This window comes from Artemia franciscana, chromosome 4, assembly GCF_032884065.1.
Source record: "Artemia franciscana chromosome 4, ASM3288406v1, whole genome shotgun sequence".
Lineage (NCBI taxonomy): Eukaryota > Metazoa > Arthropoda > Branchiopoda > Anostraca > Artemiidae > Artemia > Artemia franciscana.
The window spans coordinates 47340863-47362636 of NC_088866.1; the positions used below are offsets into that span (position 1 = coordinate 47340863).

The 21774-nt window shown below is 34.4% G+C and overlaps 2 protein-coding genes across 2 annotated transcripts in view; one reads left to right on the plus strand and one right to left on the minus strand.

The window, feature by feature from the left end:
• LOC136026519 (carboxypeptidase B-like) overlaps nucleotides 1–2721 on the minus strand; it is a 39268-nt gene extending 36547 nt beyond the window's left edge. Inside the window, exon 1 of the mRNA XM_065703161.1 lies at nucleotides 2659–2721. The gene's annotated coding sequence lies outside the window, so the exon portion shown is untranslated. The remainder of the gene's footprint in view (nucleotides 1–2658) is intronic.
• The window catches only part of LOC136026520 (annexin A7-like), a 322593-nt gene that overhangs the window by 16362 nt on the left and 284457 nt on the right, over nucleotides 1–21774 (plus strand). The gene's annotated exons all lie outside the window — the stretch shown is intronic.

The window sequence follows — 21774 nt, forward strand, 5'->3', positions numbered from 1 at the left end:
GTGTTGCTCTCACAACACTACTCGGCAAAGCCGAACAAAGGTTGCCACAACTCCTCACGTTGCCCATGCAACGTAGATCTTATTTATGTCTGGTCTTTATCCTCTGCTCCAGAAGAAGCATCTAAAATCAATTTGAGTGAAGTACTCTCGGCATCTAAAGTACCTACTTTATCTGCCTCGTTCTTACCGTAATCACGTCATTGTTAGTAAATACGGTGATACAGCTATTACTGAGTCATTTGAAAGATTAAATACTACTACAACTAATAAAATTACAACATCTACAACTACTACCATGACTACTTTCATTACAACTACTGTCATTACTGCTTCTAAGAACACCGCTACTTCGACTACTACGCCTACTACTAATTATTACTGCGACAGCTACTATTGTGACTACTACTGCTGTATCTACTACTACTGCGACTACTACTACTATGACTACTAATACTACGACTACTATTACTATGACCATTAATACTTTGATTATTGCTAGTTTTTCCCAGTTTCCGTTAAAATTAGTAATTTCTAAGAGAAATTCAGCTTATATCCGAAATTTGCGATTCTCTTTTTTAGTTATTGTCTTTTTATCCTCTTTTTTGCTTCTTCAGAAGCTTAGCAATGCTCACAAGACAAATTTTTGAAGAAAATTTCTTAGAGAATTTTTAAGAAAAATTTTACCTTCTTTTTTTCTGACAGTACTTGCACTCAGTAAAAAAACTAAACTTAATAATATGAACTTTGAGGTGGGATAGTAATACACCATTAGAAATATTTCTCAGTCTATATTTTGGTCATCAGTCTAGGCTTAAAAAGATTTACAAATGACCTTTTGAATGTTAAATTGTTTTTACTGGTTATGCGTATGCCTACGATGATAACCCTTATGCTACTATGCCCTATGAAGAATACAAGAATATGCATAAGCTGTGTCGAGCTGTCAACAAAAAAATTGCGAGTAAAAAAAAGGGTGTCTTCACATCCAAATATTCAACAGGACAGAGGCGAATTTAGATTACAAATCCATTTGAGAAAGAAAGAATTTTCCTCGTAGGGATCTACATGAGGCTTTTGGTTTTAAAGATCGTACTATTAGAGCAAAAAATTTCAACGACAAGAACCATTTTATCTATGCAGACTTTGCTCCCGGCTTCTCCTCGGAAAAACATCGAGACTCGGCAATACCAATGTCGCCCTCTTACGTATTCTTGGACGAAAAACCAGTCACGAGGACATTCACCATTACAATACACAGCACCTTAAATAAATCCCAGACTCTATTGGTAACAACCAATCTTTATGATGTAACATCCAAGGAAATCCTGAAGTAAAGAAACTGGCTCTCCTATGTTTTTTAAAGAATTAAATAAAAAAAAAAGTTTTTCAACTGAATGTAAGGAGCGACATTAAAACTTAAAACGAACAGAAACTATTCCGTATATGAAAGGGGTTGTTCCCTCCTCAACGCCTTGCTCTTAACGCTAAAGTTTGACTGTTTCTCACAACTCTACTTTTTAAAACAATAAAAAAATTTATAAATTCCACATTTTTGTAGATAGTAGCTTGAAACACTACTATAGGGTTCTCTGATACGTTGAATCTGATAGCGTGATTTTCGTTCAGATTGTTTGACTTTTAGGGGGTGTTTCCCTCTATTTTCTAAAGTGAGGCAAATTTAAACTTGATGAAACATATATTTAGAATCAACGTAAAAATGCGATTCTTTTGATGTAACTATTGGTATCAAAATTCTAGTTTTTAAAGTTTCGGTTTTTATTGAGCCGGGTCGCTCTTTACTACAGTTCGTTACCGCGAACTGCTTGATTAAGGAATCTATCAGGTAACAAGCAAACCCTATGATGTAACACCCTGGGAAATCTATAGTAAAGAAGCACTGGCTCCCTTAGGCTTTTCAAAGAATCAAAGAAACTATTAGGTAACAAGTAAACCCTATGACGTAACTTCCAAGGAAATCTTGATTTTGTGGGGCCCTCATAGGTATTTTAGAGAATTTAGGTTAGAAAACATTCCCCATGAAGTAACATGCATCGGCTGGCTGTCGTGGGGATGACAGGATAGGGGATGCGTTTCAACCTAGGGATGTTGAGGAATGACGGGATAGGGATGTTTAGGGATATTTTGGAATCTAAAAAGAGAATGATACTCTTATCCAAGAAGATATCTTGGAAATCTGCCATATCCTCTGCCATAGCTTAGGATTTTTAATTATTTTTGAAGCCTTTTATATTTTTCATATGAATCTTCTAATTTTGAGGTTTATTGAGCTTGGGTTGCCAGAGTAATCGAACTCCCTCAATACAATGCCTATGTTTATGTCAGATTAGCAAATATACCATACAAAAATACTAGGGTGAGTAGACTAAATTTGTTTAAAAAAAATTATAAATCATTGGGACTAAAAATGCGGAAAGAATGCGAGCAGAAATTGGCTTTTAAAGAAAGTGCATATTATTGACAGGAATCTAGTTATTTTTTAAGTTTAACAGTGAAATTATTTGATTGTAACACATGCCATTGGCCCAAAATTATGTTCAAAATATTATTGCACAATGAATTACGGTTCTTCTTAGAGGCTAACGTAAATTTCAAAGGTATTTGAGTATTTGTGTAAAATGTCTTTCCTTAGAAGTAAACCTGTCAGCGTAGAGCACGTGTCATTGTTAAAATAAAAGTAACAGATTTTCACTATTAGTTGTATCACAAAGTTTGACTAAATTACTACTAACTGTTTTAACCAATTCAACCAGTTAACAGCTACAAACTTTCGATTTAGCAGATTTCAAGCAAATGAAAGAATAAAGTCACGCAATCACACCTGCAAATTAATATTTTTCTCTAAGATATTCCAGCAATTAAACCTTTTTATTAGTTATTTGCATGTGGCAATTAAGCCAAGGTATATATGGTATTATTAGGGCTGAGTGTATTGGCTAATATTCTTTTTCTTGCATTAATTGAAACAACAAATAACTTTTCACGAAAAGGGTTTTGCAAAGAAAAGTAACCTATATATTAAACCAATACGGAGAGAAAAAATCAGATAAACATTCAAGCTAAAAACGAACATGAATCATCGTTGTTGTTCCTGAAAACAAAATTACTTTTGTTACGCTGATTCGTTCCTGAAATATATCCTTTTAACGACCTGGATGCATAGAGTATCTTTTGATTTAGTTGAAAATTGTCCTTTTAATCCCAATATAGTCCTTTTGATCACCTGGGTCCAAGTACTATCTTTTCATTCAGTTAAACATCCTTCTTAAAAATTATCTGTAAGGTTCAGCTTAATAAGCCATTCCTGACATTTAAAGATAATAACTTTTGACGACCTGAATGCACATCGTTTTTCTTATTTACTCCCAAATCACTGAAAGTTTAAACTTAATACAATTAGTTGCTCCTGAGCTATTGTAAATACGCCCTTTTGATTACCATGTGCACACAGTTACTATTGAATTCGCTCAATATCTCCCACAACATTTTCTTAAACTATCAGCCTAGAAGACAAAACTTTTCTTTAAAAATTGAAATTATGTCCTTTTGATAACAGTCTGAGGCTGTTGTCTTTCTATTTGGCTCAACATCCCCCTAAACGTTCCCTGAAAGTTTTGAGGTAATACCCTTAGATGTTTCTGAGATATTGCATATACATCCTTTTGACCACCTAGATGTACATAGTGTCCTTTTATTTAGTTCAATATCCTTCTTAATATTCGCCGAAAGTTTCAACTTTGATCCCTTTAGTCGTTCCTGAGATACTGAAGACACAGTCTTTTGACAACCTGTATGCCCATAATACCTGTTGATTTGGTTCAATATGTCATAAAAGTTGCGGTCTAACGCATTTAGTCGTTTGTGAGAGAATGTTGGTCCGCCTTTTCGAAAATCTGGCTGCGCATTGTGTCTTTTGATTTGGTTTACTATCCTCACTGATATGCAGCGAAAGTTTCAACCTAATACCCCTAGCTCTTCCTCATATATTATGCACACTCCTTTTAACAATCTGGAAACGCACGGTGTTTTTGTGTGTGCTGTTGCATTGGTGATTTCTTTTTTTATTATATAAGTTTCATTAAGTTTAATATTACCCATCCAAGGTTACGATACTGTAAAAATTTGACTTATTTTCGAGAAAAGAGGGAAAAACCCCATTTAGTCATAGAATCTTAAAGAAGATCACACCATTAGATTCAACATGTTAGAGAACCCTGCTAAAGAAAGTTTCAAGCTCATATCTGCAAAAATGCAGAATTATGCATTTTTGGCCAGAAGAGAGATCACGGAAGTAATACCCCCTCTTTGCTTTCTATGACAGCCCTATCCATCCATTCCAAGATTGCCCTACTTTTAATGATAACCCTATCCCATCATTCTATGACAGCCGACATTTGCAAGCTACGTCATGGAGAATGTTTTCTAAGAGATACTGATGTCTGTTACACAATAGGGGATGTTTATTTGGTTGCTATGTAGTGTGGTTTGGAGTGTCACATAATAGGGATGTTAGAGACTTTTAGCCGAGCGAGGAAGTCCCGGTCGTAACTTAGGAAGGCACACACGCGGGTGTTACGTAATGACAGAGCAAACGTGGTGTTACGTAATGACGGTAACATACGTAGATATTACGCAATCTTGTATGACTTGATAGATTTATTTGGGGTGAGGCTGCTATTCAGTCTCTGACCTGTTAAGCATTCTCTTAAAAGGATTAATAACCAGTTTATGAACAAGCGTGGAAAAAGGATTATATTCTGAATCAATTAGAGACTAAATTTATTCTGTTGTAACAAAATATTACCTGAATGAATTCGACCGGCTAATAATAGCCTAACGCGTGTCCGTACATGCCTTGATGTATTTTTTGTTCATTTACTAGCCAAGATTGATCGGAAGATTAAATAATGGAATTTTCTATGACAAATTGAAGAAAAAGGAAAAGAAAAATCGAAGCTTTTATAATAGTAGTGCTGGACTGAGATTGATTAAAGCTGCTTACCGTGGTTAAGTTTAAAGCTTAGATAAAGCTTTTTAAGGTAGGCGATTTGCAATTTTTGGTTCCCCTTCAACGCCTTTTTGTTGCTGTATTTAGTATTAAGAATGGTTGGAAAAAGGAAGAAGGTCAAACGAGGAGAAGAAGCTATGGTGAATATATCGGTATCGGATAATTCAATTTTGAATGACTCCAGCTCGCCCTATTCAAGAGGAGTAGAAAATATTTCACTTAGGTCGTTAGCTAGCAATATTAGCACAATTTTGGCCACAATTCAGTCAAATACTGAAATTCTGAATGATTTATGTGGATCAGTTAGGTCCATCGAATCTCGATTATCACACCTTGAGAATTCTGTTGCTACCTCCCAAAAGGAAGTCTCCGAATTAAAACCTAGAATAGCTACTGTTGAAAGTGTCTCAAAAATGATAAAAAGTAATTTATCTCTATTAGCGGAAGAAAATGTTCGTTTAACATCTGAGTTATCTTTATTGAAAGGGAGAACTATGAGAATAGAAAGCAGAGATACTGAAAAAAATTTATTGCTTTGGAATGTCCCAGTTAATGATGAAGAATCAGCTAAAAAAATCTTTTAAAAAGTAATGACTGATGGAATCGGCTTGAATTTGGATTTTGAATATTCAGTGGTAGACATTAACCGTGAAAAACAATTTATCAAAGTGGAAGTTGCAAGAAAAGAAGCCCAAATTCTTATATTGAAAAACGCTAGGATGTTGGAAAACAAGTCAATTTTAGAGCATTCTAATATCTTTGTGATGGATGATGCTCCGCAATCGGTCCGAGAAGTTCAAAGAAAATTATTTGCTGTGAGGTTAAAATTACTCAACAGTGGATTTAATCGTGGGGATTTTTGGGTGACGAAATCGATCCCGCCACTTTTGTGTATACGCCAGTGTCGAATCACTGAGCCTCTAAAAGTGACTGCTGACAAAGTAAATAAGGATTTTATGGATTCAGTTTTGGCGCATATCCCTAATAGAGCTGACATTCATAGGGGTGGATTTGGAAGTTCTATGGAAAAGTGAAATTTTTTCCTTTTTTCCTTTTTTTTCAGTTATTTTCTGTATTTGATTTGTTTGAAGGTTGGGTTGGACGCGCGAAGGGATAATTTGAAAGAAATGAAGGGTAGTAACAAAATTACGAGTGAAGAAAGTTTTTTGTGTGTTTTTTTCTTTTTTGTTCATTTAGTTGTGGTTTGGAGAGAGTGTTTGCTTGGTTGCTGCATTTTGGTACTTACAGTGTCTGTGGATTCCCGTGTTGTTTTTTCTTTCGTATTTCATGTTGAATTATCTATGAGTTTTAGTGCTTTTATTTTTCAGTGGGGGAGGCATGGGGGGTACTCCTTGGCGTAAGGTTAATGCACAATAATGTCAAGCTCATGGGATCCCTGCATCTAGACTGGAAGAATTTGAAAGAAAATCAGCCCTCTTTAGTAATGTATTCCAAACGCCTCTAGCCCATGATAATAATGAAATTTTAAACTCTATTTTAGTCCCCCCCCCCAAATAAATATTTGTTTTCTCGTGAAATACATCATAAAAACCAAAATATGAGGAGAATATCTTTTTGGAACTGTCAATGTTGGAGGAGTGGGCAAGGTGCGATTGAAAATTTTTTATTTGAATCGGGCACGGATATTCTTGGGGTTTGTGAAACATTTTTAGATGAAAACTCGGCAAATACAATTAATATTAGCGATTTCCAATTCTTTCATGTAAGCAGAAATAAAAAAAAACAATGTGGCTTAGCAATACTAGTTAAAAATTATATTCCGGCGCGACTGAGAGAAGAATTTCTATATCTGAATACTGAGATGGTTTTTGAAAGCTGTATTGTTGAATGTTTTTTACCAAATAATGAAAAAAATTTAATTGCTGTAATTTATCGTCCTCCCTCATCCAGCATGGCAGACTTTATTGATAAATTTGAAATATGTTAAGCGTGATATCAAATCTTCGAATGTATTTTTTTATCCTTGGGGACTTCAATATTGACTTAATGGGATGCCTCCCATCAAGCCTGCAAAGGATTGACCGACATGTCCTTCAGTTTTTAGAATGTAACCTTTCACATGGTATGAGCTCAGTATGTTTTATTCCGACATGAATTACAAATTCATCTTTTTCACTGATTGATAACATTTTTGCACCTTATCCATGTGAGGCTACATTCGGGGTTATGGAAGATGCGTCTGATCATTGTATTTTAATATCTGACTTCAGAGCGCAAAAGATAGCCAATAAAGAAAACCCTATGAAAAGGAGAAATTTTTCAAAAGTAAATATGAATGAACTGAAATCTAGTCTAAGCGATATAGATTGGAGTGAAGTTACTAGCGAGAATGATTCAAATACATCTTTGGATGTATTTTATCGAATTCTGAACGAAAAACTGAATGTTCATTGTCCATTAGAGCTACATACCGGAAAAGAAACTCGCCCAAAAAACCTTGGATAAGTTTATCGCTTTTAAGATCTATTAAGGAAAAAAATTGACTCTATAAGATAAAAATGAATTACCCCTCAGCTCATAATGTACAGCAATTCAAAAATTATAAAAAATTTGCTGGTTAAAATTCTTAGAACAAGTGAACAAATTTATTATGAAAATTCATTTAAAAAATCGGATTCACCTCGGACTACATGGAAATTAATCAAGGAAAAAATTGGAATTAATACTAAGACATCACATCCTGAAGTGATCATAAATGAAATTGGTGTTGAATTGAATGGGAAGGATGTTGTTGCAGATTATTTTGTAATTACTTTTCCCATTTTAGTGCTATTGCTGATCTGAAATCCCCTGAATCTTTATTTGGTTCATATAAAGATTATCTACCGTCATCCGAAAATTCTAGTATGTTCCTGGCCCCTGTTACTTTCGGTGAATTCCAGAAACTAATCACGAATTTAAAGAATTCTGGGTGCTTTTGTTCATTGCCCTGCGAGATTTAAAAATCTGTCAGAAACCCAAACCTTATATATTTTTCTCAATATACTTAATCTTAAACAATTGAAGGACGTGCATACAGCAATGTGGTATTATGATATCCAATCCTCAGCAAATTATTTCCATGATTTGGGTATAATTGGGACTCCCACTTCTCCTGCCCACTGCATCCGCTCCAAGAAGTATCGCCTTCCGCCAATCAAATCAGAAAGAGCTAGATTCTCAATCAGATACCAGATTCCTCATATTGCAAATAAACTTAACTTAGTAGAAATGTCCCGTAGTTTCACAAGTCGATTTTCTTTGAAAAAACATATTTCAAAATTAATTCTTTGCCTGGATGTCGGGATTGATTAATAATAGATTTTAGTATGTATTTTGCTGTGGTATTCTTGCGCTAGGGTGGCCTCCTCTATGACCTCCTACCTTGTATGTTTTTTTTCTCTTGTATGTTTTTTTTGTCTTAGTTTTTTCTCTCTCTCTTTTTGGAATTATTAGTATGACGAGACGTTGTGTTTTTTTATGCATTTGTGCTGCCCCAGCCTTACGAGCTCTGCTCTTTGTTTGGGCATAATATTATTTTTGTATATTTTTAATTTAAATTAATAAATATTGATTGATTGATTGATTGAGGTCATCTTACGTGAGGAAGTCCTGGTCGTAACTTAGGAAAGCAGGCACGCGGGTGTTACCTAATGACAGAGCAAACGTGGTGTTACGTAATGACGGTACATACGTGGATGTTACGCAATCTTGTATGACTTGATAGATTTATTTGGGGTGAGGTCATCTTACGTGACTTGGCAGATTTACTGGGAATAACATAATGGCAGCACACAAATGAGACGCTATGTATTGACGATTGGACGTAGGATGCTACATAATACTTTAAGAGATATTTTTGATTGGAATTTCATTTTCTTTCAAAGCAATTTTTCTTAGGGATCTCATCGTCTTTCAAGGCGTTTTTATCAGGGAACATTTATTAACTGAAGACTTTTGCCCACATTAGGCTTTGAAAGAGATTCCCCCTCAAGTAGCCCTAGACAGCCGGACCAGCAATCTATTCCTAAAATTTTGATTCGGCTAAAACCTATTGCACGCAAGTAGAATCTCCAGTTTGTGCATACTTGAATGACTAAATGAATTGCGTGTTCTCATGTGATTGCAATAATTGACACGCAGAGAGAAAAACCTATTACTAGAAATTGCTTAAATTTGATATGCACCAGCTAGTTAAGTAATGCTTTAAAGAGCGGTAGCTCGTAATATTACGGGTTGCTCTTAGCGAAAATAGTCTTCTATCCTATTGGAACTTGAAAGCTCTATCAGAAATAATATTAAAGTGAGAGTATAATTATGGCTAGAATATACCTTCATACAAGATGAAAAATATTTCCTTCCTTTTCCATACACAGAAGTTTACACTTATGTTAAAGGGTATTTTCTTGCATGAGCATACCAACGTGCAAGGGCTACAAGCTTCTAAAATTGCATAAGTGAAATATATTAAAGCTGACCAATGTGCAAGGGCTACAAGCGTCTAAAATTGCATAAAATTGAAATATATTAAAGTTTAATCGTGGAACAAGAAATCTAAAGGACACAGATTTTTATACAGACAAATTTTAAAATTAAAAATAAATTTTACGAAGCATTATTAAAAAAAAACTAAAAAGTAGTTAAACTCAACAATGGAAAATTAAACCTAAAAAAAGCTTATAATGGATAAAATATAAGCAAAAAGAGCTATGAATTAAAGAAAGGTGAGGATCCTAGCAAGGAATTCCAGAGTGAGAGATTCTATTAGTGGTAAATTTTATCCAGGTTAATAGCTATTTCTTAGAACTATTAATAAGAATCCCACGTGTCTTTGAGCCACGCCTATGCTTATTCAAGCAACCATAACAACATGTAGCCAGCCCACCTATCAAGCAACTCCAGAGGGGGGAGTGTTGTTATTATATATAAATTCAAGCAACACTAAGAGGTATTTGTGAGAGGCCCTGGCAAAAATCCATTATTTCTTTTGACTGAGTGATAGATTTCCGTCTCCTCACCGCCAAAGAATTCGCTTAACACTTCCCATCTTGACTTTAAGCTGTAGAACATGCTATTCCAAGCAATTTAGACTACCATATTAATAATGTGGCTGGCCCGTAAAACACAAAATAAAGCAATTCAAACTCGAAAATAGAAAAATAACAAAACATGAAAAAAGCTTATGAAGGATAAATTATAAGCTAAAGGACCATGAAATGCAGAAAAGTTGGGGTACTACTAACCAATTCCAGAGAGGAGGGTTTATATTAGAGGTAAACTCAAACCAAATTCAAATGTTTTTGATGGCTTTTAATAAAAATTCCTCGTTCCTTTAAGCCAAGACTAAGCATTCCTGGTTGGCAAGCACACAATTTTTACGATCCAAAATCAGCCAGTAAAAAGTTTCTTGAAAAAAAACTAACACACAACAAGTTCCATGACCAAAATCAGTTTCACAAGGATAAAAATCAATGTACAAGTTTCAAGAAGAGAAAAATCAAGGTACAGCAAGTTTTATGAACAAAATCAGTACGTAACAGGTTCCTCAAAATAAATCTGCATGCAACAAGTTCAATGAACAAAATAAGTTTCACAAGGAGAAAAACAGATCTAACAGTTTCACGAAGAGAAAAATCAACATGCAATATATTTCACGAACAAAATCAGCAACAAACTGGCTCTGCGAACATAAATAAACACACAACAAATTCCATTAACAATATCAGTTCGACGAGAAAAAAGATCAATGCACAAGTTTCAAGAAGAGGAAGATTAACATGCAACAAATTTCATGGACAAAAATCAGCAAGCAAAAAGCTCCATGAACAACAATTAACACGAAACAGATTCCATAAACAAAATCAGTTTCATGTGGGAAAAAGTTCACTTGTTTCACGGAAAATAAATCAAAATGCAACGAGTTTCAGGAATAAAAATCAGCACGCAACAAGTTCCTGAAAAAACAATCAACAAGCAATAAGTTCCATGAATAAAATAAGTTTCACAAAAAAAAATAATGTAAATGTTTCACGAGGAGATATCAACATGCAAGAAGTTTCACGGACAAAAGTGAGCGCACAAAAAGTTCCTAGTCCATGGACTTTCCAAAAGGTCCATGACTGATTTTTTCTTTAATTTTTTAAACTGATTTTGTTATAGGAACTTGTTTCGTGTTGATTTCTATTCGTGGAGCTTTTTGCATGTTAATTTTTGTTCTTGAAACTTGTTGCTTGTTTATTTTTCTCTTCTTGAAACTTGTACATTGATTTTTTTCCTCTTAAAACTGATTTTGTTCAAGGAACTCGTTGCATGTGGAATTTTGTACATTAATTTTGCTCCTTGTAAAACTGATTTTGTTCATGGAACTTGTTATGTGTTGATTTTGCTCTTAGAACTTTTTGCGTGCTCACTTTTGCCCATAAGACTTCTTGCATGTTTATTTCTCCTCGTGAAACTTTTAAATTAATTTTTTTGTGAAACTTATTTTGTTCAAGGAACTTATTGCTTGTTGATTGTTTTTTCGGGAACTTGTTGCGTTTTGATTTATTTTCCGTGAAACTTGTGATTTTTTTTCCACATGAAAGTGATATTGTTCATGGAACTTGTTTCGTTTTAATTGTTGTTCATGGAACTTTTTGCTTGCTGATTTTTGTTCATGAAATTTGTTGCCTGTTAATTTTCCTGTTCTTGAAACTTGTACATTGATTTTTTTTTCCATATGAAACTGATTTTGTTCATGGAACTTGTATTGTGTTAGTTGTTGTCCCTGGAATTTTTTCCATGCTGATTTTTGTTCATGAAACTTGTTGGATGTTAATTTTTCTCTTCTTGAAACTTGTGCATTGATCTTTTTTCTCTTCGAACTGATATTGTTAATGGAATTTGTTGTGTGTTTATTTATGTTCGCAGAGCCAGTTTGTTGCTGATTTTGTTCTGTTTAAAAGTTTTCCAAGCTTTTTTTATTTAAGACCCTCTCCTGTTTATCCCCATTGAATACTAGCAACAGTGACTTTATGCGTTTACTAGCCAAAAGGAAATGGCTTATTTTATCATAGTTTCCAATGGGAATAAAAGCTTTTAATTTCAGATTAGTGACCATGAATGGTGTCCATACCCCGAAAATTCTGACGTTGTGGAACTCACATACGACTTCACCAGTAAGTATAGAAACTTTTCCCCTATTTTAGATGATTACTTTTTTGTCTTCTACAAGGTCAGCTTTCTTGAATCTCGTGGCTTTTATGCATTAGACCTACCACCCTGTGAATTTATTTCTTTCTCTCTATCCCTATCGTTTTTTTAACCCTTTTTTTCTTTACGCGTGTCTTCATCTCTTTCTGTCTCTTCTCTCTCTGTAGTTCTATCTCTCGTAGGAATTAAAATAGATTTGATACTATTTAAAAGCAAAAAAATGTTTTCAGCTTGAATATTTTTTGTTAAGTGTTTGTTTTTTATTGTCTTTGTTTCCCATTCAAGAATTCTTATTTACGCTTCAATTTGTACGTTTAATTGACGAAGATATTAGCAATGGTAGAGAGACAAAGAAACGCGCAGACACTGAAACACAAAGTCAGACAAATGAGTCAGACATTGACTTTGTGTCTGACTTTGCCTGACATAAAGTCAGACAAATGAAGAAAGAGAGTCAAACACACAAATAACACCAATACAGACACAGAGACATGCAAACAGGCGCTCAGTTATTCAGCCATGGTGGGATGAAGACCAAAAACAGACAAAAACAAAAAGTAAGACACCCAAACAAACAAAGTCAGACATACAAGCAAAACACAAAGACAAACACAGAGACATGCAAACAGACGCTCAGTAGCATAAGCATGGAGGGAGAGAGACAACAAACAGACATGATAATACAAATAAATACGGAAATACACACAGTGTCAGACATAAAAAACACAAAGACAGACACAGAGACATGAAAACAGACGCTTAGTCACCCAGGCACACTGGAAGAGAGACAAAAATCACAAACAAAAACATAAATTAAAACACGCAAACACAGATTCACACACACGCAAAGTCAGACACACAAAAAAAAAACACAAAGATAGATAAAGAGAGATGCATACAGACGCTCAGTAACACCAACAAGGACGGAGAGAGACAAAAAACAGACATGAGCAGACAAACTCAGACAAATGTACACAAAGATTCAGACTTACAAAACACAAAGACATACAAAGAGAGATGCAATAGATGCTCAGTCAAACAGGCACGATGAAAAAAAGACAAGAAAAACACACGCACATAGAAAATCTCTGTTGTGTGCCTATTTTTCTTCTTGAACCTTGTTACATGTTTATTTTCTCTAAGTGAAACTTGTACATTAATTTTTTTTTCTTAAAACAGGTTTTGTTCATGGAGCCTGGTGAGGGTGGATTTTTGTTCTTGGAACCTGTTGTATTCTGATTTTGGTTTGTGTAATGTGTTGTATTTTAATTTTTCCTTCTTGAAACTTGTACATTGACTTTGCTCCTTGTAACACTGATTTTGTTCATGGAGCTTTTTGCGGGCTTATTTTTGTTCGAGAAATTTCTTGATGTTGATTTTTCTCTTTGTGAAACTTTTACATTAATTTTTCTCCTCGTAAAACTGATGGTGTTCATGGAACTTGATGCATGTTAATTTTTTTCCATGAAACTTGAAAATTATTTTTTCCACATGAAACTGATTTTTTTCATGGAACTTGTTTCGTGTTAATTGTTGTTCGTGGAACTTTATGCATGCTCATTTTTGTTCATGAGTTTTGGTTGCATGTTAATTTTTTTCTTCTTGAAACTTGTATATTGATCTTTTCCTCTTAAAAATGATTTTGTTCAAGGAACTCGGTGCGTGTGGAATTTTGTTCGTGGAGCCTGTTAAATTCTGATTTTTGTTTGTGTAACATGTTAAAGGTTGATTTTTTCATCGTGAAATTTGTACATTGATTTTGCTCCTTGTAAAAATGACTTTGTTCTTAGAGCTTGTTACGTGTTGATTTTGTTCTTGGAACTTTTTGCCACTGATTTTTGTTCATGAAAGTTCTTGCATGTTAATTCTTCTCTTCGTGAAACATTTACGTTAATTTTTCTCCTCGTGAAACTGATTATGTTCATGGAACTTGCTGTGTGTTGACTGTTGCTCGAGGAACTTATTGCGGGCTGATTTTTGTTTTTAAAACTTGTTGCATATTTATTTTTTTTCATGTAAACTTGCAAATTAATTTTTCCAAATGAAACTGATTTTGTTCATGGAACTTGTTTCGTATTAATTGTTTTTCGTGGAACTTTATGCATGCTGATTTTTTGTTCTTGAAACTTGCTGCTTGTTAATATTTCTCTTCTTGAAATTGTACATTGATTTCACGCTGTGTAAAACTGATTTTGTTCATTGAACTTGTTACGCGTTGATTTTATTTTGGAGCTTTTTGCTTGCTGATTTTTATTCGTGAAACTTGTTGTATATCAAATTTTCTCTTCTTGAAACTTTTACATTATTTTTTCTCGTCGTGAAACTGATTTTGTTCATTGAACTTGCTGCGTGTTGATTATTTTTTGAGGCACTTGTTGCATGTTGATTTTTTCCCGTGAAACTTGTGAATTATTGTTTTCACTTTAAACTAATTTTGTTCATGGAACTTGTTTCGTGTTAATTGTTGCTCGTGGAACTTTTATATACTGATTTTTGTTAATGAAAATTGTTAAATGCTAATTTTTCTCTTCTTTAAACTTGTATATTGATTTTTTCTCCTCTTAAAACTGATCTTGTTCATGGAACTTGGTGCATTTGGATCTTTGTTCTTGGAACCTGTTACATTCTGATTTTAGCTTGTGTAACATATTGTATGTTGTTAGTTTCTTCTTGAAACTGGTACATTAATTTCGTTTCTTGTGCAACTGATTTTGTTCATGGATCTTGTTACGTGTTGATTTGGTTCTTAGAAAATTTTACGTGCTGCCTTTTGTTCTTGATACTTCTTGCATGTTTAATTTGTCTTTTCGTGAAACTTTTACATTAATTTTTATCCTTGTGAAAGTGATCTTTTTCATGGAACTTGTAGCGTGTTGATTGTTGTTCGAGGAACTTTTTGCCTGCTAATTTTTATTCTTGAAACTTGTTGTATGTTGATTTGTTTTCCGTGAAACTTGTGTAATATTTTTTTATATAAAACTGATTTTGTTATAGGAACTTGTTTCGTGTTAATTGCTATTCGTGGGACTTTTTGCATGCTGATTTTTGTTCTTGAAACTTGTTGCTTGTTAATTTTTCTCTTCTTGAAACTTGTAAATTGATTTTTTCCCTCTTAAAACTGATTTTGTTCTAGGAACTCGGTGCCAGTGGAATTTTGTACATTAGTTTTGCTCCTCGTAAAATTGATTTTGTTCATGGAACTTGTTACATGTTGATTTTGTTCTTAGAACTTTTTGCATGCTCATATTTGCCCGTAAACTTCTTGCATGTTGATTTCTCGTCGTGAAACTTTTACATTAATTTTTTTTGTGAAACTGATTTTTTCATGGAACTTATTGCTTGTTGATTGTTTTTTCAGGAACTTGCTGTGTTTTGATTTATTTTCCGTGAGAATTGTGATTTTTTTTCCACATGAAACTGATTTTGTTCATGGAACTTGTTTCGTGTTAATTGTTGTTAATGGAAGTTTATAAATCAGTAAAGAAAAAAATTAATGTAAAAGTTTCAAGAAGAGAAATTTGACATGCAAGAAGTTTCACGAACAAAAATCAGCACGCAAAAAGTTCCAAAACAAAATCAACGCGTAACAAGTTCCATGAACAAAATCAGTTTTATAAGGAGAGGAATCAATTTACAAGTTTCAAGAAGAGAAAAATTAACAAGCAACAAGTTTCAAGAACAAAAATCAGCATGCAAAAAGTTCCTCGAGCAACAGTCAACACACAGCAAGCTCCATGAACATAATCAGTTTCACGAGGAGAAAAATTAACGTAAAAGTTTCACGAAGAGAAAAATTAAAATGCAAGAAGTTTCATGAACAAAAATCAGCACGCAAAAGTTCCAAGAACAAAATCAATACGTAACAAGCTCTAAGAACAAAGTCATTTTTACAAGGAGCAAAATCAATGTACAAATTTCACGATGAAAAAATCAATCTATAGCATGTTACACAAACAAAAATCAGAATTTAACAGGTTCCACGAAAAAATTCCACACGCACCGAGTTCCTTGAACAAAATCAGTTTTAAGAAAAAAAAATCAATGTACAAGTTTCAAGAAGAGAAAAATTAACATGGAGCAAAAACCCATGAACAAAAATGAGTCTGCAAAAAGTTCCACGAACAACAATTAACACGAAACAAGTTCCATGAACAAAATCAGTTTCATTTGTAAAAAATAATTTGCAAGTTTCATGGAAAAAAAATCAACATGCATGAAGTTTCAAGAAAAAATATCAGGACCCAACAAGCTCCTCAAAAAAGAATCAACACGCAACAAGTTCCATGAACAACATCAGTTTCACGAGGAGAAAAATTAATGTAAAAGTTTCACAAAGAGAAAAATCAACATCAAGAAATTTCTCGAACAAAAATAAGCCCGCAAAAAGTTCCAAGAACAAAATCAACACGTAAAAAGCTCCATGAATAAAATAAGTTTTACAAGGAGCAAAGTCAGTGTACAAGTTTCACGAAGAAAAAATTAAAGTACAACATGTTACACAAACAAAATCAGAATGCAACAGGTTCTAAGAACAAAAATCCACCCTCACCAGGCTCCATTAAGAGCAGAAAAAATTAATGTACAAGTTTCTCTTTGAGAAAATCAACATGCAACAAGGTTCAAGAAGAAAATCGGCACACTACAGAGTGTTTCTGTGTGTATGTGTTTTCTTGTCTTTCTGTCATCGTGCCTGTTTGACTGAGCATCTATTTGCATCTCGCTTTGTATGTCTTTGTGTTTTGTAAGTCTGAATCTTTGTGTACATTTGTCTGGGTTTGTGTGCTCATGTCTGTTTTCTGTCTCTCTCCCTCCTTGTCGGTGTTACTGAGCGTATGTATGCATGTCTCTTTGTCTATCTTTGTGTTTTTTTGTGTGTCTGACTTTGTGTGTTTGGGTTTCTTACTTTTTATTTTTTGCGTGTGGTTTTTATCTGTATCCAAAAGCCACAAAAGTATGTGATTTACATAGTTTCGGGTATAAATTGGGCTTGTGGCTATTATAACAAACCTCTTCCATTTTCCATATCGAGATTTTCTCAGAAAAGTAGGCATGCTGCAGTTCTCAAACATAACTGTTCCCTGATCTTTATTTGATCAAACAGCTGGCGTAATGAAGTTTAAGAAAAGGTATAAGTAATAGCAATAGATATATCAGAAGAATTGGCTTTTTCTGGTAATTATTTAAAAAAAACATTTCCCACCAAACAAGTTTTTTAAAGAAAAGTAAAGAGGTCTACCATGCCAAAAATGAGTAAAAATCAATTAAAATAATCTTTCAAGTGTAACGGCTTAAATGAAACTTGAAGGGAATATTTAGGAAATGCTACCCTAAATCAAATAGGTCTATTTGCATTCAAGTTGTCAAAAGGGCATATCTGCAATATTTCAGGAGTAGCTATGGATATTAATTTAAAACTTTCAGGGTATACTAAGGGATAGTGTTGAACAGTATCAAAAGGTACTATATATATCCTAGCTCTAACATGTGCGTATCAGCAATATCTTATAACGACTTAAGATATCAATTTTAAAATTTCAGAGAATTCTTAGAAAAATAATGAGCTAGATCAAAATATTATATAGGTATCCTGGTTTTCAAAAGGGTATATTTGAAGTATCTCAAAATCAACTAAGGAATCAATTTGACACTTGTAGGGAATATCTAGGAAAAATGTCAGAGAATAATTAGAGAACGTTGAAGTAAATCAAAAGACACTATTTGTATCAAAATTATCAAATAGATGTATCTACAATATCCTATGAACGGCTATAAACATTAAGATAAAAGTTTCAGGATTGAAGCTTTTGATGTGTTTTGAGATAATCAAAACACATTATGTCCATCGAGGTTATCAAAAGGAGGTATTAGCAAAATGTTAGGAACGGCTAAGGATACAATTTGAAACTTTCTGGGAATTTCTAGGAGGATATTAAAGTAAATTATAAGGCACAATGTGTATTCAGTTTGTCAATAGTACACATTTGCAATTTTAGGGGCTTTTTGGAGGTATTAAGTTGAAAATTTCATAGAACAGTGAGAAGAATACTTAACAAGATCGAAAAACGCTATGTGCGTCATTTTGGTCAATAGGGCATGCAACCAATGTCTCAGAAACTTCTAAGGTGAGTATGTTAAATATTTCAAAGGACAGTCACTAGGTTGTTGAAAAAAAAAAAAAATCAAAAGACGCTCTGTGAGTAGTAATGGTAGCCGTAATGAAAGTAGCAGTGGTAGCAGTATTAGTAGTAGCATTTACACATTGCCTTGTCGTCAATTGGTATTCCCCTTTATGCATTCTTTGAAAGTTTCAACTTTATACCCAAGCCCATTTTTGAGATACGCCCTTTTGACAATTTTCATGCACATAGTATTTTTTTGATTTAGTTTAAATTTCCGCCAAATATTCACTCAAATTTTCACCTTCGTAAGCAAAGCTTTAATAGTACTAGTACAATAGTAGGAGCAGTAGTACCAGCACTAGTTGTATTAGTAGTACTTCTAACAGTACTAGCAGCAGTACTTTTAGCCTTTGTAGAATGTACATGTTTCTTTTTGTAAATTGAACGTCTCCCTCATGATATTCTGAAAGTTTCATCTTGACACAGTAAGCCATTCTAAAAATCTTGCTCAGACGCTTTGATGACAATCTGTATGCACGTAGTATGTTTGGATATATCTCAATTTTTCCCTCATCATTTTGTCAGATCGTCGGTTTCAAGCAGAAACCATGTATCTCTCTTTTTCAAAATTTTCCAGAAGGTGAAAAAAATATAATAAATTTTTCTCGTTAGTAGTTGTATGTTGGAACGTTTACATTAGATAGCAAACTTTTTATGACGGATCTTTTGGGACGAACCAAGACAACTCAACTAAAAAAGTTCTGACAGAAGCACCAACGCGTGGTTTCCACTTGACAAAATTTCTAAAAGCCTTAGGGCATAGTGTCAAAAGAAAAACGCGTATCTCAGGAAACAATACAATTCAGTTAAACTGTTTTTGTTAAAAACTCGAATACAAAAGGTACAGATTTTAAATATCTCGGCCATCGGCTATTCTTCAGACGATTCGTCTTCTTCTCTCGCTTCTTTATCTTCATCAATCTCAAGAAGGACCTCTTTCACACCCTTAGAAGTTTTCAAAAGTTTGTATTCATGATGGAAAGGCTGTGGGATCACTTTTTCTAGCAAACAGCCACAAGGTCTTTCTTTTCACTTCCGAAACAGATATTTCCTCAGCGTAACTTGCCTTTAGCGCTTGCTTTTTACGGCCAAACTCAGCTTGCCTTCCATCTATTTCCTTGAAGCCAGTGTGAAACTTTACAACTGACGACTTTCTTGTGAACTTTACCGATCTCAGTTTATTCCACGGAATTTTAAGTTTGTTTATATCCCGCATTGCAGATGGGATGATGGCGTCTTGAGCTGCCTTCCAGTTTACAAAGTCTTTGAACGTCAGTACCTCAACAATATAGGGAGCTCGATTTCTCCTTGCAGTTTAAGCAGAGTCATCCATTGACTTGGCGGGTAAACTGTGATTTCTCTTCGACTGTTTTCAATCACAGAATTCATGCTGTCCACATTCATTAGCGAATGACCAGAAAGAAGGAAATTCAGCTCAATTATCTGTATGCTTTTACACTGCTAAAGAGTTGAAAAAAGCATCGGAGGCATTTAGCGGTTTCTGTTTTGACCACCGCAGCAGTCACAGGACAGGCTTACTGTCTTGACAGTACCTTTACTATCAACTTCTCTAATCCACCGTGAAAGACAAGTTGCCATTTTTTTGCCCCTCGGTTTCCGTTCGTCTGCTCCAAGAAGAAGCAGTATCCATTCTTAGTCATTTTCTCGTCAACTGTAAAATTGTAGCAAGCATATTTTCGAGAGAATCCAATAAACTTTCCTTCTCTGTTTGGTGTGCTAAGTACTTTTTCTATATCAAAGCAAGCATTAACTTGAAACTGGTCAGCTTCAGCACGTTGGCAGGTGGCTTCCATATAGTGCCTGGTTTTTCTTTTTCTCTATTATGTGGTTTGTGTAATCCAACTTTTTAGTTTCTGTGATATTCTGGGCAGACTGCACCATTTCACAGAGCACACACTTATCATTCCTCATTTTATGGAAGCTGAAGTCAAACTCATTGAGGGTTTTAATGAAGGCTCCACGCAAAAGGACAGGTTTTTTAATCACAACAGTGTTTGGTGTACAGCCTGAAAAGGTTCGACTTATTTTTGAAGTTTTGAGGCAGATACTTCTTGGTTGTAGAAGAACGGCAGCAATGAGATTCCACATCAGGTGAGTCTTTTATCCAATTTCTTTCATGCCTATAGACATCCCTGGGTATCTTATTTGGAGGGTCTGATTTCTTATTCTTTCTTCGAGAAAATCCCAGATCATCGTTCTTAGCTGCGTTTCTGACAATAAACTCCCCAAGACCAAGGGTTGCACGAAAGAATTTCAGACAAACTTTCTTCTTGTTTCCATTGTCATGGGGCATAAAGAACCTAACAGTGTTTTTTCTTCTTGTACCTGCTTTTAGAGTCTGCTCTCAAACAGATTCACAATGAAAGTGAGCACACAATCAATCTTTCTGTCTTTTTGTATTGCCTTAATAGCTTCCAATAGGACACAAAGATTTTACTTTTTTTTTCATCTGAGAAAGTTTTACAAAACTAACACCTTAATTTGCCTGAAAAACAAGGGTTTGGCCTCATTTCTCTTGCATTAGTTTTTCCTCAACCTTTTCTTGGCTCTCTTTCATATTCTTTTTCTTAAGCTCTCGAAATTTTTCTTCCCATGCTTTTCTTTGCGCCCTTGTTTGAAGTGAAAGACCTCCCTCACTTTCTGAATCAGATTCAGACACTTGGTCTTGAAAAGGAGCTTCTTCCTCGTCTGAGACTGCCTCTCTGGATTAAGGCTTCCAGCTGGTACCTTCACCACTAGAAAGACTAACTTCAGGCATTTCTAATACTGGTTGCTGATATAAATCCTTCAAAACGGACTGAACAGCCTTGGGTTTTGGTTCAGAGCTCTTTGGTACCAGTTGAGGCACCTCAGCTTCGTCGTCACTACTAGGAATATGTCGGATCCTGAATAATTAGAGCTTAAATCTTTGTCAGTCCCCATCAGAGTCTTCAGCTTCGCCTCTGTCTCTTTCTTTTTGACGTCATAGCCACTGAAGAAAAAAGATAACTTACAATCAAATTCAAGTAAACAAAACACAAATGTAACATGCTACGAAACCAATTTTATCATTAAGGGATTCAAATTTCTCTGAGCAAGAACTCTAAAAGCGACGAAATGCCCCATTTCTAGCAGGATATATAATACAGTCTATACTATGAACCTAGAATTTTATTCTAGGCTGACCTGTCAGATATACAAAAGCTATAGTATTATTTATTATTATCAGTATTATTTTGAATTAAAATGGAATAGTTGTGTTGAAGTTCTACCAAGGTATTCACGCTCGGTTCTTCCATTATAATGGAAAATAATCCAATATATTTGATAGTTGCGAAATATATTGGATAGTACATCGGAAGAGCGGAGAGATTTAAA